Below are 14,218 nucleotides of genomic sequence, written 5' to 3'. Positions count from 1 at the left end.
GTAGAGTCCCCTGCTCTGCTCTCTAAAGGAGAGAGGAGGAGGTAGAGTCCCCTGCTCTGCTCTCTAAAAGAGAGAGGAGGAGGACAGGAAGGAGGACAGGGAGGAGGTATAGTCCCCTGCTCTGCTCTCTAAAGGAGAGAGGGAGGACAGGAAGGAGGACGGAGGAGGTAGAGTCCCCTGCTCTGCTCTCTAAAGGAGAGAGGAGGAGGACATGGAGGAGGCCAGCTAGACCATCTACTGTCTCTATTATATTATGAGACAGACTCGATCTACTGTCTCTATTATTATGACAGACCAGCTAGATCTACTGTCTCTATTATATTTGACAGACCAGCTAGATCTACTGTCTCTATTATTTATGACAGACCAGCTAGATCTACTGTCTCTTATATTATGACAGACCAGCTAGATCTACTGTCTCTATTATTTATGACAGACCAGCTAGATCTACTGTCTCTATTATATTATGACAGACCAGCTAGATCTACTGTCTCTATTATAATATGACAGACCAGCTAGATCTACTGTCTCTATTATAATATGACAGACCAGCTAGATCTACTGTCTCTATTATATTATGACAGACCAGCTAGATCTACTGTCTCTATTTATTATGACAGACCAGCTAGATCTACTGTCTCTATTATATTATGACAGACCAGCTAGATCTACTGTCTCTATTATAATATGACAGACAGCTAGATCTACTGTCTCTATTTATATATGACAGACCAGCTAGATCTACTGTCTCTATTATATTATGACAGACCAGCTAGATCTACTGTCTCTATTATATTATGACAGACCAGCTAGATCTACTGTCTCTATTATATTATGACAGACCAGCTAGATCTACTGTCTCTATTATAATATGACAGACCAGCTAGATCTACTGTCTCTATTATATTATGACAGACCAGCTAGATCTACTGTCTCTATTATTATATGACAGACCAGCTAGATCTACTGTCTCTATTATATTATGACAGACCAGCTAGATCTACTGTCTCTATTATATATGACAGACCAGCTAGATCTACTGTCTCTATATATTATGACAGACCAGCTAGATCTACTGTCTCTTTATATTATGACAGACCAGCTAGATCTACTGTCTCTATTATATGAACAGACCAGCTAGATCTACTGTCTCTATTATATTATGACAGACCAGCTAGATCTACTGTCTCTATTATATTATGACAGACCAGCTAGATCTACTGTCTATTATATTATGACAGACCAGCTAGATCTACTGTCTCTATTATAATTATGACAGACCAGCTAGATCTACTGTCTCTATTATATTATGACAGACCAGCTAGATCTACTGTCTCTATATATATGTGACAGACCAGCTAGATCTACTGTCTCTATTATATTATGACAGACCAGCTAGATCTACTGTCTCTTTATTAATTATGACAGACCAGCTAGATCTACTGTCTCTATTATATTATGACAGACCAGCTAGATCTACTGTCTCTATTTATTATGACAGACCAGCTAGATCTACTGTCTCTATTATTATGACAGACCAGCTAGATCTACTGTCTCTATTATATTATGACAGACCAGCTAGATCTACTGTCTCTATATGACAGACCAGCTAGATCTACTGTCTCTATTATATTATGACAGACCAGCTAGATCTACTGTCTCTATTATATTATGACAGACCAGCTAGATCTACTGTCTCTATTATATTATGACAGACCAGCTAGATCTACTGTCTCTATTATATTATGACAGACCAGCTAGATCTACTGTCTCTATATATATATGACAGACCAGCTAGATCTACTGTCTCTATTATATATGACAGACCAGCTAGATCTACTGTCTCTATTATTATATATGACAGACCCTAGATCTACTGTCTCTATTATATTATGACAGACCAGCTAGATCTACTGTCTCTATTTAATTATGACAGACCAGCTAGATCTACTGTCTCTATTATATTATGACAGACCAGCTAGATCTTTCTCTAATTATGACAGACCAGCTAGATCTACTGTCTCTTATTTATGACAGACCAGCTAGATCTACTGTCTCTATATATTATGACAGACCAGCTAGATCTACTGTCTCTATTATATTATGACAGACCAGCTAGATCTACTGTCTCTATTATATTATGACAGACCAGCTAGATCTACTGTCTCTATATATTATGACAGACCAGCTAGATCTACTGTCTCTTTATTATGACAGACCAGCTAGATCTACTGTCTCTATTATTATGACAGACCAGCTAGATCTACTGCTCTCTATTATATTATGACAGACCAGCTAGATCTACTGTCTCATATATATGACAGACCAGCTAGATCTACTGTCTCTATTATATTATGACAGACCAGCTAGATCTACTGTCTCTATTATATTATGACAGACCAGCTAGATCTACTGTCTCTATTATATTATGACAGACCATAGATCTACTGTCTCTATTATATTATGACAGACCAGCTAGATCTACTGTCTCTTTTATATAGACAGACCAGCTAGATCTACTGTCTCTATTATATTATGACAGACCAGCTAGATCTACTGTCTCTATTATATTATGACAGACCAGCTAGATCTACTGTCTCTATTATATTATGACAGACCAGCTAGATCTACTGTCTCTCTATATTATGACAGACCAGCTAGATCTACTGTCTCTATATATGACAGACCAGCTAGATCTACTGTCTCTATTATTATGACAGACCAGCTAGATCTACTGTCTCTATTATATATGACAGACCAGCTATCTACTGTCTCTATTATATTATGACAGACCAGCTAGATCTACTGTCTATTTATATTGACAGACCAGCTAGATCTACTGTCTCTATTATATTATGACAGACCAGCTAGATCTACTGTCTCTATTATATTATGACAGACCAGCTAGATCTACTGTCTCTTATAATTATGACAGACCAGCTAGATCTACTGTCTCTATATTATGACAGACCCTAGATCTACTGTCTCTATTATATTATGACAGACCAGCTAGATCTACTGTCTCTATTATATTATGACAGACCAGCTAGATCTACTGTCTCTATATATTATGACAGACCAGCTAGATCTACTGTCTCTATTATATATGACAGACCAGCTAGATCTACTGTCTCTATTATATTATGACAGACCAGCTAGATCTACTGTCTATTTTATATTATGACAGACCAGCTAGATCTACTGTCTCTATTATATTATGACAGACCAGCTAGATCTACGTCTCTACAGTATTATCCCTCTGATAGGATGACACCAGGCTACTTCTTTAACTCAGTATTATCCCTCTGGTAGGATGACACCAGGCTACTTCTTTAACTCAGTATTATCCCTCTGGTAGGATGACACCAGGCTACTTCTTTAACTCAGTATTATCCCTCTGATAGGATGACACCGGGCTACTTCTTTAACTCAGTATTATCCCTCTGGTAGGATGACACCAGGCTACTTCTTTAACTCAGTATTATCCCTCTGATAGGATGACACCAGGCTACTTCTTTAACTCAGTATTATCCCTCTGGTAGGATGACACCAGGCTACTTCTTTAACTCAGTATTATCCCTCTGGTAGGATGACACCAGGCTACTTCTTTAACTCAGTATTATCCCTCTGATAGGATGACACCAGGCTACTTCTTTAACTCAGTATTATCCCTCTGGTAGGATGACACCAGGCTACTTCTTTAACTCAGTATTATCCCTCTGATAGGATGACACCAGGCTACTTCTTTAACTCAGTATTATCCCTCTGGTAGGATGACACCAGGCTACTTCTTTAACTCAGTATTATCCCTCTGGTAGGATGACACCAGGCTACTTTTTTAACTCAGTATTATCCCTCTGGTAGGATGACACCAGGCTACTTCTTTAACTCAGTATTATCCCTCTGGTAGGATGACACCAGGCTACTTCTTTAACTCAGTATTATCCCTCTGGTAGGATGGCACCCGACAGGTAAGAGTACACCTTGTTCCTGTACTACTGACTACTACTTCAGACACCCGACAGGTCAGAGTTCAGATTCAGGCCACAACTCTTCTTCTCTGGACACTAGCTGGTAGGAAATGAAACCTTGTGTCTCTGTGATGGGAAGTTAGAATGAACAATACATCCTTATTGGAACAGGTGGTGTCAGAGTTTTATATGATTCCTCAGACAGCGCCAGCCTGCCTGGCTGGAAGAATGTACACGGGATGGAGGGAGGGAGGGGTGGATGGAGGGATGGATGGAGGGAGGGCGGGAGGGAGGGGTGGATGGAGGGAGGGAGGGAGGGGTGGATGGAGGGAGGGGTGGATGGAGGGAGGGAGGGAGGGAGGGATGGAGGGAGGGAGGGAGTGGAGGGAGGGATGAGGGCGGAGGGATGGAGGGAGGGGGAGGGAGGAGGGGTGGATGGAGGGGGAGGGAGGGAGGGGTGGATGGATGGATGGGGGAGGGAGGGAGGGGGTGGATGGAGGGGGGAGGGAGGGGTGGAGGGAGGGAGGGAGGGAGGGGTGGAGGGAGGGAGGGAGGGAGGGGTGGGATGGAGGGAGGGATGGATGGATGGGGGGATGAGGGAGGAGGGATGGAGGGGGTGGAGGGAGGGAGGGATGGAGGGGGGTGGAGGAGAGGGAGGAGGGATTCTCTCTCCTCTCGGGAGTTTGGCAGTCCTGATGTTTCATACTCCAAAACCTAATCCATAATCTATTACCAATCTGACCCCTGTTCTGTGTTTTGAGAACTCCTCTCAAAATGAACCCTGGTGTGTCCTCCCAGAGAGAGAACCTTAACCCAGCCCAGAGAGAGAACCCTTAACCCAGCCCAGAGGAGAGAGAACCCTTAACCCAGCCCAGAGAGAGAGAGAGAGAACCCTTAACCCAGCCCAGAGAGAGAACCCTTAACCCAGCCCAGAGAGAGAGAACCCTTAACCCAGCCCAGAGAGAGAGAGGAACCCTTAACCCAGCCCAGAGAGAGAGAGAACCCTTAACCCAGCCCAGAGAGAGAGAGAACCCTTAACCCAGCCCAGACGAGACCCCTTAACCCAGCCCAGAGAGAGAGAGAGGAGAACCCTTAACCCAGCCCAGAGAGAGAGAACCCTTAACCAGCCCAGATAGAGAGAGAACCCTTAACCCAGCCCAGAGAGAGAGAGAGAGAACCCTTAACCCAGCCCAGAGAGAGAGAGAACCCTTAACCCAGCCCAGAGAGAGAGAGAACCCTTAACCCAGCCCAGAGAGAGAGAAGAACCCTTAACCCAGCCCAGAGAGAGAGAGAACCCTTAACCCAGCCCAGACGAGAACCCTTAACCCAGCCCAGAGAGAGAGAACCCTTAACCCAGCCCAGAGAGAGAACCCTTAACCCAGCCCAGAGAGAGAACCCTTAACCCAGCCCAGAGAGAGAGAGAGAGAACCCTTAACCCAGCCCAGAGAGAGAGACCCTTAACCCAGCCCAGAGAGAGAGAGTAGCAGGTCCAGTCTCTCTGTGTACTGTGAGAGAGTAGCAGGTCCAGTCTCTTTGTGTACTGTGAGAGAGTAGCAGGTCCAATCTCTCTGTGTACTGTGAGAGAGTAGCAGGTTCCAGTCTCTCTGTGTACTGTGAGAGAGTAGCAGGTCCTGTCTCTCTGTGTACTGTGAGAGTAGCAGGTCCTGTCTCTCTGTGTACTGTGAGAGAGTAGCAGGTCCAGTCTCTCTGTGTACTGTGAGAGAGTAGCAGGTCCAGTCTCTCTGTGTACTGTGAGAGAGTAGCAGGTCCAGTCTCTCTGTGTACTGTGAGAGAGTAGCAGGGTCCAGTCTCTCTGTGTACTGTGAGAGAGTAGCAGGGTCCAGTCTCTCTGTGTACTGTGAGAGAGTAGCAGGTCCAGTCTCTCTGTGTACTGTGAGAGAGTAGCAGGGTCCAGTCTCTCTGTGTACTGTGAGAGAGTAGCAGGGTCCAGTCTCTCTGTGTACTGTGAGAGAGTAGCAGGTCCAGTCTCTCTGTGCACTGTGAGAGAGTAGCAGGTCCAGTCCAGGTTGTAACCAGAAACACCTGAAGGGTCCAGTCTCTCTGTGTACTGTTAGAGAGTAGCAGGTTCAGTCTCTCTGTGTACTGTGGGAGAGTAGCAGGTCCAGTCTCTCTGTGTACTGTGAGAGAGTAGCAGGTCCAGTCCAGGTGTAACCAGAAACACCTGAAGGGTCCAGTCTCTCTGTGTACTGTGAGAGAGTAGCAGGGTCCAGTCTCTCTGTGTACTGTGAGAGAGTAGCAGGTCCAGTCCAGGTTGTAACCAGAAACACCTGAAGGGTCCAGTCTCTCTGTGTACTGTGAGAGAGTAGCAGGGTCCAGTCTCTCTGTGTACTGTGAGAGAGTAGCAGGTCCAGTCCAGGTTGTAACCAGAAACACCTGAAGGGAGTCCAGAGATCAACAACAATTAAAGATCCGATCCGTAGTTTTAACGCCGCAGCAGCGTTCCAACCTAAACCAGCTCAGCGCCGCTACCTACTTCATTATCAGTCGTTGTTTTTATTAGGTGTGAAGTCTCCGTCTCCTCCTCCTCCGACCCTGGAGGCCTCGGTCCAGAACGTAGAGCTGAAGTTCTGCAGCAGAGCCACGGGGACCTGCGTCGGAGCGACCGTGGGAGCTGTTAAAGTGTGTGCCAGGACCCCAGGTGTGTGCAGCTGTGCCCTGTTAAATTTACTGCCTTTACCCCCCCTACACCGCCCCTACACCGCCCCTACACCAAGACTCTTCTCTTTCACTTTTAACACACTGACTCAGTCCTGCCTGGACTTCGGTCCAAATGTTTAGTCTGTGTGTCGTCACTGCTGGTCTCAGAGGGGCCTCTTGTCATTGAGATCGGGGCTTTTTCTCATTCTCTGATGTCCGAAACAGAATGGCTTCCTGTCCACACACAGATCTCCATATCACCACTATAGCTGACAGACCCAGAGCAGTTCATCAGCAGGTCACTTTCAGGACTGCTCTACTTGTAGAATCAATTTGAAATTCACTTTCTCTAGATTCAGACCGATGTAGTTACATTGTCTCTCCTCCTCCTCCTCATTCTCCTCCTCATTCTCCTCCTCCTTCTCCTCCTCCTTCTCCTCCTCATACCTCCTCCTCCTCCTCCTCCCTCCTCTCCTTCTCCCTTCTCCTTCTCCTCCTCCTCCTCCTCCTCCTCCTCCTCCTCCTCCTCCTCCTCCTCCTCCTCCTCCTCCTTCTCCTCCTCATTCTCCTCCTCCTTCTCCTCCTCCTTCCTCCTCCTCCTTCTCCTCCTCCTTCTCCTCCTCCTCCTCTTCTCCTCCTCCTTCTCCTCCTCCCTTCTCATCCTCCTTCTTCTCCTCATTCTCCTCCTCCTTCTCCTCCTCCTTCTCCTCCTTCTCCTCCTCCTTCTCATCCTCCTTCTCCTCCTCATTCTCCTCCTCCTCCTCCTCCTCCTTCTCTTCCTTCTTCTCCTTCTCATCCTCTTTTCTCCTCCTTCTCTTCCTTCTTCTCCTTCTCATCCTCCTTCTTCTCCTCCTCCTCCTCCTCCTCCCTCCTCCTCCTCCTCCTCCTCCTCCTCCTTCTCTCCAGGTTCACCAGAGGGTGTGAAGGAGAAGCTGGTTCCTCTGCTCCAGGGTCCATCTGACACTAAAGAGCTTCACCAGAGTCGCTGGCTCAATGAGATCCGTAAACCTGAGTCCCTGCTGGCCCCTGACCTCCTGACCTTCTCAGTACAGATACCTCAGCACGGGGTCGACGGCCGTAACTCCTCTGGTAAGTCTGACGCATCTATCGCTACAATACACCAGCTGGTACGGTAGAGGAAACCTCTGGTTCTTCAGACCAGTTATGTCATCTACCTCTCGTCTCCACGTCTAGTCCACATTACTGAAGTCCTCAGTCCTCCCTCCCGTCCCAACGTCTAGTCCACATTACTGAGGTCCTCAACAGGTCATGTGATCAGTCCTCCCTCCCGTCCCAAAGTCTAGTCCACATTACTGAAGTACACAACAGGTCATGTGATTAGTCCTACCTCCCGTCCCAACGTCTAGTCCACATTACTGAAGTCCTCAACAGGTCATCAGTCCTACCTCCTGTCTCCTTGGAGGGGGGGGGGGGGGCATATTCTGCTATTGTCCTTCAGTTTATGTGTGGTACAGGAGACAGAGGTGGACTTGGAGGGGGGGGGGAGACAGGAGACATATTCTGCTATTGTCATTCAGTTTATGTGTGGTACAGGAGACAGAGGTGGACTTGGAGGGGGGGGGGGCATATTCTGCTATTGTCCTTCAGTGTATGTGTGGTACAGGAGACAGAGGTGGACTTGGAGGGGGGGGGGGGGACAGGAGACATATTCTGCTATTGTCCTTCAGTGCATGTGTGGTACAGTAAACAGAGGTGGACTTGGTGGGGGGGGACATATTCTACTATTGTCCTTCAGTGCACGTGTGGTACAGGAGACAGAGGTGGACTTGGAGGGGGGGGACATATTCTGCTATTGCCCTTCAGTTTATGTGTGGTACAGTAGACAGAGGTGGACTTGGAGGGGGGGGGACATATTCTACTATTGTCCTTCAGTGCACGTGTGGTACAGTAGACAGAGGTGGACTTGGAGGGGGGGACATATTCTACTATTGTCCATCAGTTTATGTGTGGTACAGTAAACAGAGGTGGACTTGGGGGGGGGGGGGGGGGGGGGGGGGGGGGACATATTTTGAAGGTGGATTGCTACCCTCTCCGGTGGGATGGAAGGAGTCATGGTGGATGAGGCCTGTGGGTCGGTGTGACCTGAGTCAGTGGGATCTGTTACTACGACCAGAGTAAGTGACACCTTGAAGCCCAGAGTTCCCATGATGCTTCAGGAGAGAGGAGGAGCAGTGTGTTCAGTTGACTTTAGTTCCAGCCAGAGACAGAGAGCATTCTGGGAGGTGTTCCCGGCTGGACAGACACATCACCATTAAAGGGATCAAACTAGTTTCTTCTGGAACTTTCCGAATCTGGTGAATTCTTCTTTCTCCTGTCATGAGGTCATCTCAAAGCCCTTCTTTATATGAACAGAGTCCAGTAAAGCGGCTCCAAATGGACGTGTGGACATTTGTTTATGTCCAGGTGCCTCAGTGTTTTGGACTGTTATGGGACATCGTAGAAACGAAACACAACAAAGGTTTGCCTTCATTTACAGTCCCTTATGTGTCCAGTTGTCCTCCGTCTTCCAGACCTGTGGAGACGTCCAGTTGTCCTCCGTCTTCCAGACCTGTGGAGACGTCCAGTTGTCCTCCGTCTTCCAGACGTTCAGTGTCCTCCGTCTTCCAGACCTGTGGAGACGTCCAGTTGTCCTCCGTCTTCCAGACCTGTGGAGACATCCAGCTGTCCTCCGTCTTCCAGACCTGTGGAGACGTTCAGTTGTCCTCTGTCTTCCAGACCTGTGGGGACGTTCAGTTGTCCTCTGTCTTCCAGACCTGTGGGGACGTTCAGTTGTCCTCCGTCTTCCAGACCTGTGGGGACGTTCAGTGTCCTCCGTCTCTGGGGGTAAGATTATTGCCATAGAGACTGAGATGTGTGAGTTTTCCGGCCTGCAGCGTTCAGTATCTGTGTCCTAATAGGTAGTTACCTGTGAGACAGACTGTACCACTCCCATAGAGACGAAGCCGTTTCAGAGTCCTCCTAGAGAGTTACTGTCTCTGCAGCATTGAGCCCCCCCCCCAGTGAGGTCATGAATATCACTCTCCACGTGTCCCCTGGTCCCATCCTGTTCTCCATCCCAGCGTTCCTGACCAGAGAATCTATCCCTGGGACCCCCCCCCCCCCCCCAGTGAGGTCATTAATCCCCCCCCCTCCACAGGATTCCACCAGCAGATTGATGCCTCTGGAAAAAGACGTGTCATCACTGCTTTCATATCCTCCTTCATTGAGAGTCTCTAAAACATCAGGAAGGAGAGAGCTGGGGGGGGGGGCATGTGTCCTAAATGATTCCCTATGTAGTGCACTACTTTTGACCAGAGCCCTATGGGTACTATATAGGAAACAGGATTGGCGTTTGGGATGCAGGCCACAGATCCTGTGCACTCTGGTGCCGTCTCTCCTGGCTAAAGGGACACGTACAGGAGAATCTGACCCCACATGAAAAATAATATCCCTCAAGTGTGTTAGTCTGTGTTCAGAGCCTTACTGTGCATCGCGTCTAATACAAGCTGCGGAGATTCATCTGGTGTCCTCGACTTCGTCTCATAAAGCTGCTCTCTGAATCATGTCGGGACCACGGCTCCTCAACGTGTCTCTGTTGACATGGAGATTCATCTGGTGTCCTCGACTCCGTCTCATAAAGCTGCTCTCTGAATCACGTCGGGACCGCGGCTCCTCAACGTGTCTCTGTTGACATGGAGATTCATCTGGTGTCCTCGACTCCGTCTCATAAAGCTGCTCTCTGAATCACGTCGGGACCGCGGCTCCTCAACGTGTCTCTGTTGACATGGAGATTCATCTGGTGTCCTCGACTCCGTCTCATAAAGCTGCTCTCTGAATCACGTCGGGACCGCGGCTCCTCAACGTGTCTCTGTTGACATGGAGCACAGAGTATCCAGACCTGACTTGTAGCAATCAGATCTGTGTCTCTGCCCGGGTTTAAACCCAGAGGGGGATGTGTGAGGTGAACCCAGAGGGGGATGTGTGAGGTGAACCCAGAGGGGGATGTGTGAGGTGAACCCAGAGGGGGATGTGTGAGGTGAACCCAGAGGGGGATGTGTGAGGTGAACCCAGAGGGGGATGTGTGAGGTGAACCCAGAGGGGGATGTGTGAGGTGAACCCAGAGGGGGATGTGTGAGGTGAACCCAGAGGGGGATGTGTGAGGTGAACCCAGAGGGGGATGTGTGAGGTGAACCCAGAGGGGGATGTGTGAGGTGAACCCAGAGGGGGATGTGTAGACATCAGACCGTACTAGTCGATACTGGACACCAGACCGTACTAGTCGATACTGGACACCAGACCGTACTAGTCGATACTGGACACCAGACCGTACTAGTCGATACTGGACACCAGACTGTACTAGTCGATACTGTACACCAGCCTGTACTAGTCGATACTGGACACCAGACTGTACTAGTCGATACTGGACACCAGACTGTACTAGTCGATACTGGACATCATCAGACTGTACTAGTCGATACTGGACATCATCAGACTGTACTAGTCGATACTGGACACCAGACTGTACTAGTCGATACTGGACACCAGACTGTACTAGTCGATACTGGACACCAGACTGTACTAGTCCATACTGGACACCAGACTGTACTAGTCCATACTGGACATCATCAGACTGTACTAGTCGATACTGGACACCAGACCGTACTAGTCGATACTGGACACCAGACCGTACTAGTCGATACTGTACACCAGACCGTACTAGTCAATACTGGACACCAGACCGTACTAGTCGATACTGGACATCAGACCGTACTAGTCGATACTGGACATCATCAGACCGTACTAGTCGATACTGGACGCCGTCAGACCGTACTAGTCATCTTCAGACCGTACTAGTCGATACTGGACACCAGACTGTACTAGTCGATACTGTACACCAGCCTGTACTAGTCGATACTGGACACCAGACTGTACTAGTCGATACTGGACACCAGACTGTACTAGTCGATACTGGACATCATCAGACTGTACTAGTCGATACTGGACATCATCAGACTGTACTAGTCGATACTGGACACCAGACTGTACTAGTCGATACTGGACACCAGACTGTACTAGTCGATACTGGACACCAGACTGTACTAGTCCATACTGGACACCAGACTGTACTAGTCCATACTGGACATCATCAGACTGTACTAGTCGATACTGGACACCAGACCGTACTAGTCGATACTGGACACCAGACCGTACTAGTCGATACTGTACACCAGACCGTACTAGTCAATACTGGACACCAGACCGTACTAGTCGATACTGGACATCAGACCGTACTAGTCGATACTGGACATCATCAGACCGTACTAGTCGATACTGGATGCCGTCAGACCGTACTAGTCATCTTCAGACCGTACTAGTCGATACTGGACGCCGTCAGACCGTACTAGTCATCTTCAGACCGTACTAGTTGATACTGGACGCCGTCAGACCGTACTAGTCGATACTGGACGCCGTCAGAACGTACTAGTCATCTTCAGACCGTACTAGTTGATACTGGACGCCGTCAGACCGTACTAGTCATCTTCAGACCGTACTAGGCATCTTCAGACCGTACTAGTTGATAATATGATGGATGAAGGGAGAGTCATTGATAACAGTCTCTGAACGTTGTAATGATCAGAGTAATCATTGCAAAGAAACATTGTGATTCTGACACTGAGTCCTCTTTACGAGTCAGTAGACAGAGATAGACTTCACCGAGGTTCCTCAAAATGTCCAGCTCAGTACACTATTACCATGATTTAGAGAGCAGAATGTTTCAGCAAAGCAATGCCTCATAAATGCAGTACATATTTTTGAATATTAAAACCTGATCCGAACACAAGACAGAAGACCGTAAGAGAGCAGAGGGTTGATGGGTCCCAGAAGCAGAGAAGATATCTCTAGCAGATGTGGACGAGGAGGCGTTTTCTCTCTCTCTCTCTCTCTCTGTTTCTCTGTTTCTCTCTCTCTGGTTCTCTCTCTCTGTTTCTCTCTCTCTCTCTGTCTCTCTCTCTCTCTGTTTCTCTCTCTCTGTTTCGCTCTCTCTGTTTCTCTCTGTTTCTCTCTGTTTCTCTCTCTCCCTCCCTCTCTCTGTTTCTCTCTCTCTCTCCCTCCCTCTCTCTGTTTCTCTCTCTCTCTCTCCCTCTCTCTGTTTCTCTCTCTGTTTCTCTCTCTCTCTCTCTCTGTTTCTCTCTCTCTCTCTCTCTCTCTCTCTCTCTCCCTCTCTGTGTTTCTGTCTCTCCTGCGGCCCCTATCCAGGCCCACACCAGTCCCATAAGGTCTCCGTCCCTAAGTGTTAATGGAAGTAGGGTCCATCAGAGCATGAGAACACACAGTCTTACTGCCAAGAACCTGCTTTAATCTCCATTATACCTGTCAATGAGGAGAGGAGAGGGATCGACTACAAACAGAACAGGAACACTCCACTCCTCTCTCTCTCTCTCTCTCTCTCTCTCTCTCTCTGTGTGTGTGTGTGTGTGTGTCAGACACGTCTCATGATGAACGAGCTGACAAGCTCCACCTCACACGTTATAGAGGGGTTCAGTCTTGTATCAAAGCTCCTGAGCAGCCATACGTCCCCCGTCAGTCACCCCCCCCCCCCCCCCCCTGTGCAGAGGGGCGGGAGACCCTGTTAGTGCTGCGAGCCCGTGAGAGAGATCCCGTTTAGCTGAGTGTTAATGGAATGACGAATGAGATGAAAGGGACCGTTGGACGTTTCGGTTCTTCACCCCCCCCCCCTGTGCAGAGGGGCGGGAGACCCTGTTGGACGTTTGGGTTCTGAACAGGGCTGCACCCTGTCACCCCCCCCCCCCCCCCCCCCCCCCCCCCCCCCCCCCCCGCCTCCGCACCGCTGGGGACCGGCTCTGGGTTCAGCCTCTGTGATCGTGACATTTCTGAATCATCAGAGCTCTTGGCTCAGTCATCAAACACATTTTCATTCCTCCCATGTGGCTCTGCTGCTTTAAAAAAAACTTAAAAAACTGTGCTTATTCCGTTGGCTGTCTGGACGAATCCAAACCCGTTAAACACCAGAGACATATACTGAACACTTCATTAGTTAGAATGGGGAACCAATCAGGGGGTTAGATTCTACCGTACTGCCGATGTGATCCCTTCTAGCTTCTAGTTTCCGTAGGACGCAGAGAGACTGCAGTCCTCTTTTATGAGTCCCGAGACAACAACAGCTATTTGAAGTTCTCTCTCTCTCTCTCTCTCTCTCTCTCTCTTTCTCTTTCTCTCTCTCTCTGTCTCTCTCTCTCTGTCTCTCTGTCTCTCTCTCTCTCTCTCTCTCTCTCTCTCTCTCTCTCTACCTCTCTACCTCTCTCTCTCTCTCTCTCTACCTCTCTACCTCTCTACCTCTCTCTCTCTCTCGTCACAACGGTAGCCATGATTACAGTAGTCCGGTCCTGCTGCTCCTTGGATATGTGGATAAACTACGTAGTCGGTTGTTATGTAGCTGGATCTGTAGTCTCTCTGTGTCGTCTCATCTCTCTTATGTCTTAATGCTTCTGACAACCTGAAACCTCCAGCACATTACCCACAAACCCCAGCCCCTTTCCCCTTGTCTGATGTGTTACCCCCTGTCTTCA

The 14,218-nt window shown here is 48.4% G+C and overlaps 1 long non-coding RNA gene across 1 annotated transcript in view; it reads left to right on the top strand.

Annotated features, from left to right (window-relative positions):
* LOC116360856 (uncharacterized) overlaps nucleotides 1-7,951 on the top strand; it is a 43,365-nt gene extending 35,414 nt beyond the window's left edge. The window contains exons 2-3 of the long non-coding RNA XR_004207184.1: nucleotides 6,493-6,630; nucleotides 7,536-7,951. This is a non-coding gene — a long non-coding RNA (uncharacterized LOC116360856). The remainder of the gene's footprint in view (nucleotides 1-6,492; nucleotides 6,631-7,535) is intronic.
* The last annotated feature ends 6,267 nt before the right edge of the window (nucleotides 7,952-14,218 follow it).

Source organism: Oncorhynchus kisutch, unplaced genomic scaffold (genome assembly GCF_002021735.2).
Source record: "Oncorhynchus kisutch isolate 150728-3 unplaced genomic scaffold, Okis_V2 scaffold639, whole genome shotgun sequence".
Classification (NCBI taxonomy): Eukaryota; Metazoa; Chordata; class Actinopteri; order Salmoniformes; family Salmonidae; genus Oncorhynchus; species Oncorhynchus kisutch.
Note: the sequence above shows the minus strand (reverse complement) of the source record. Positions and strands in the feature narration are given on the sequence as shown.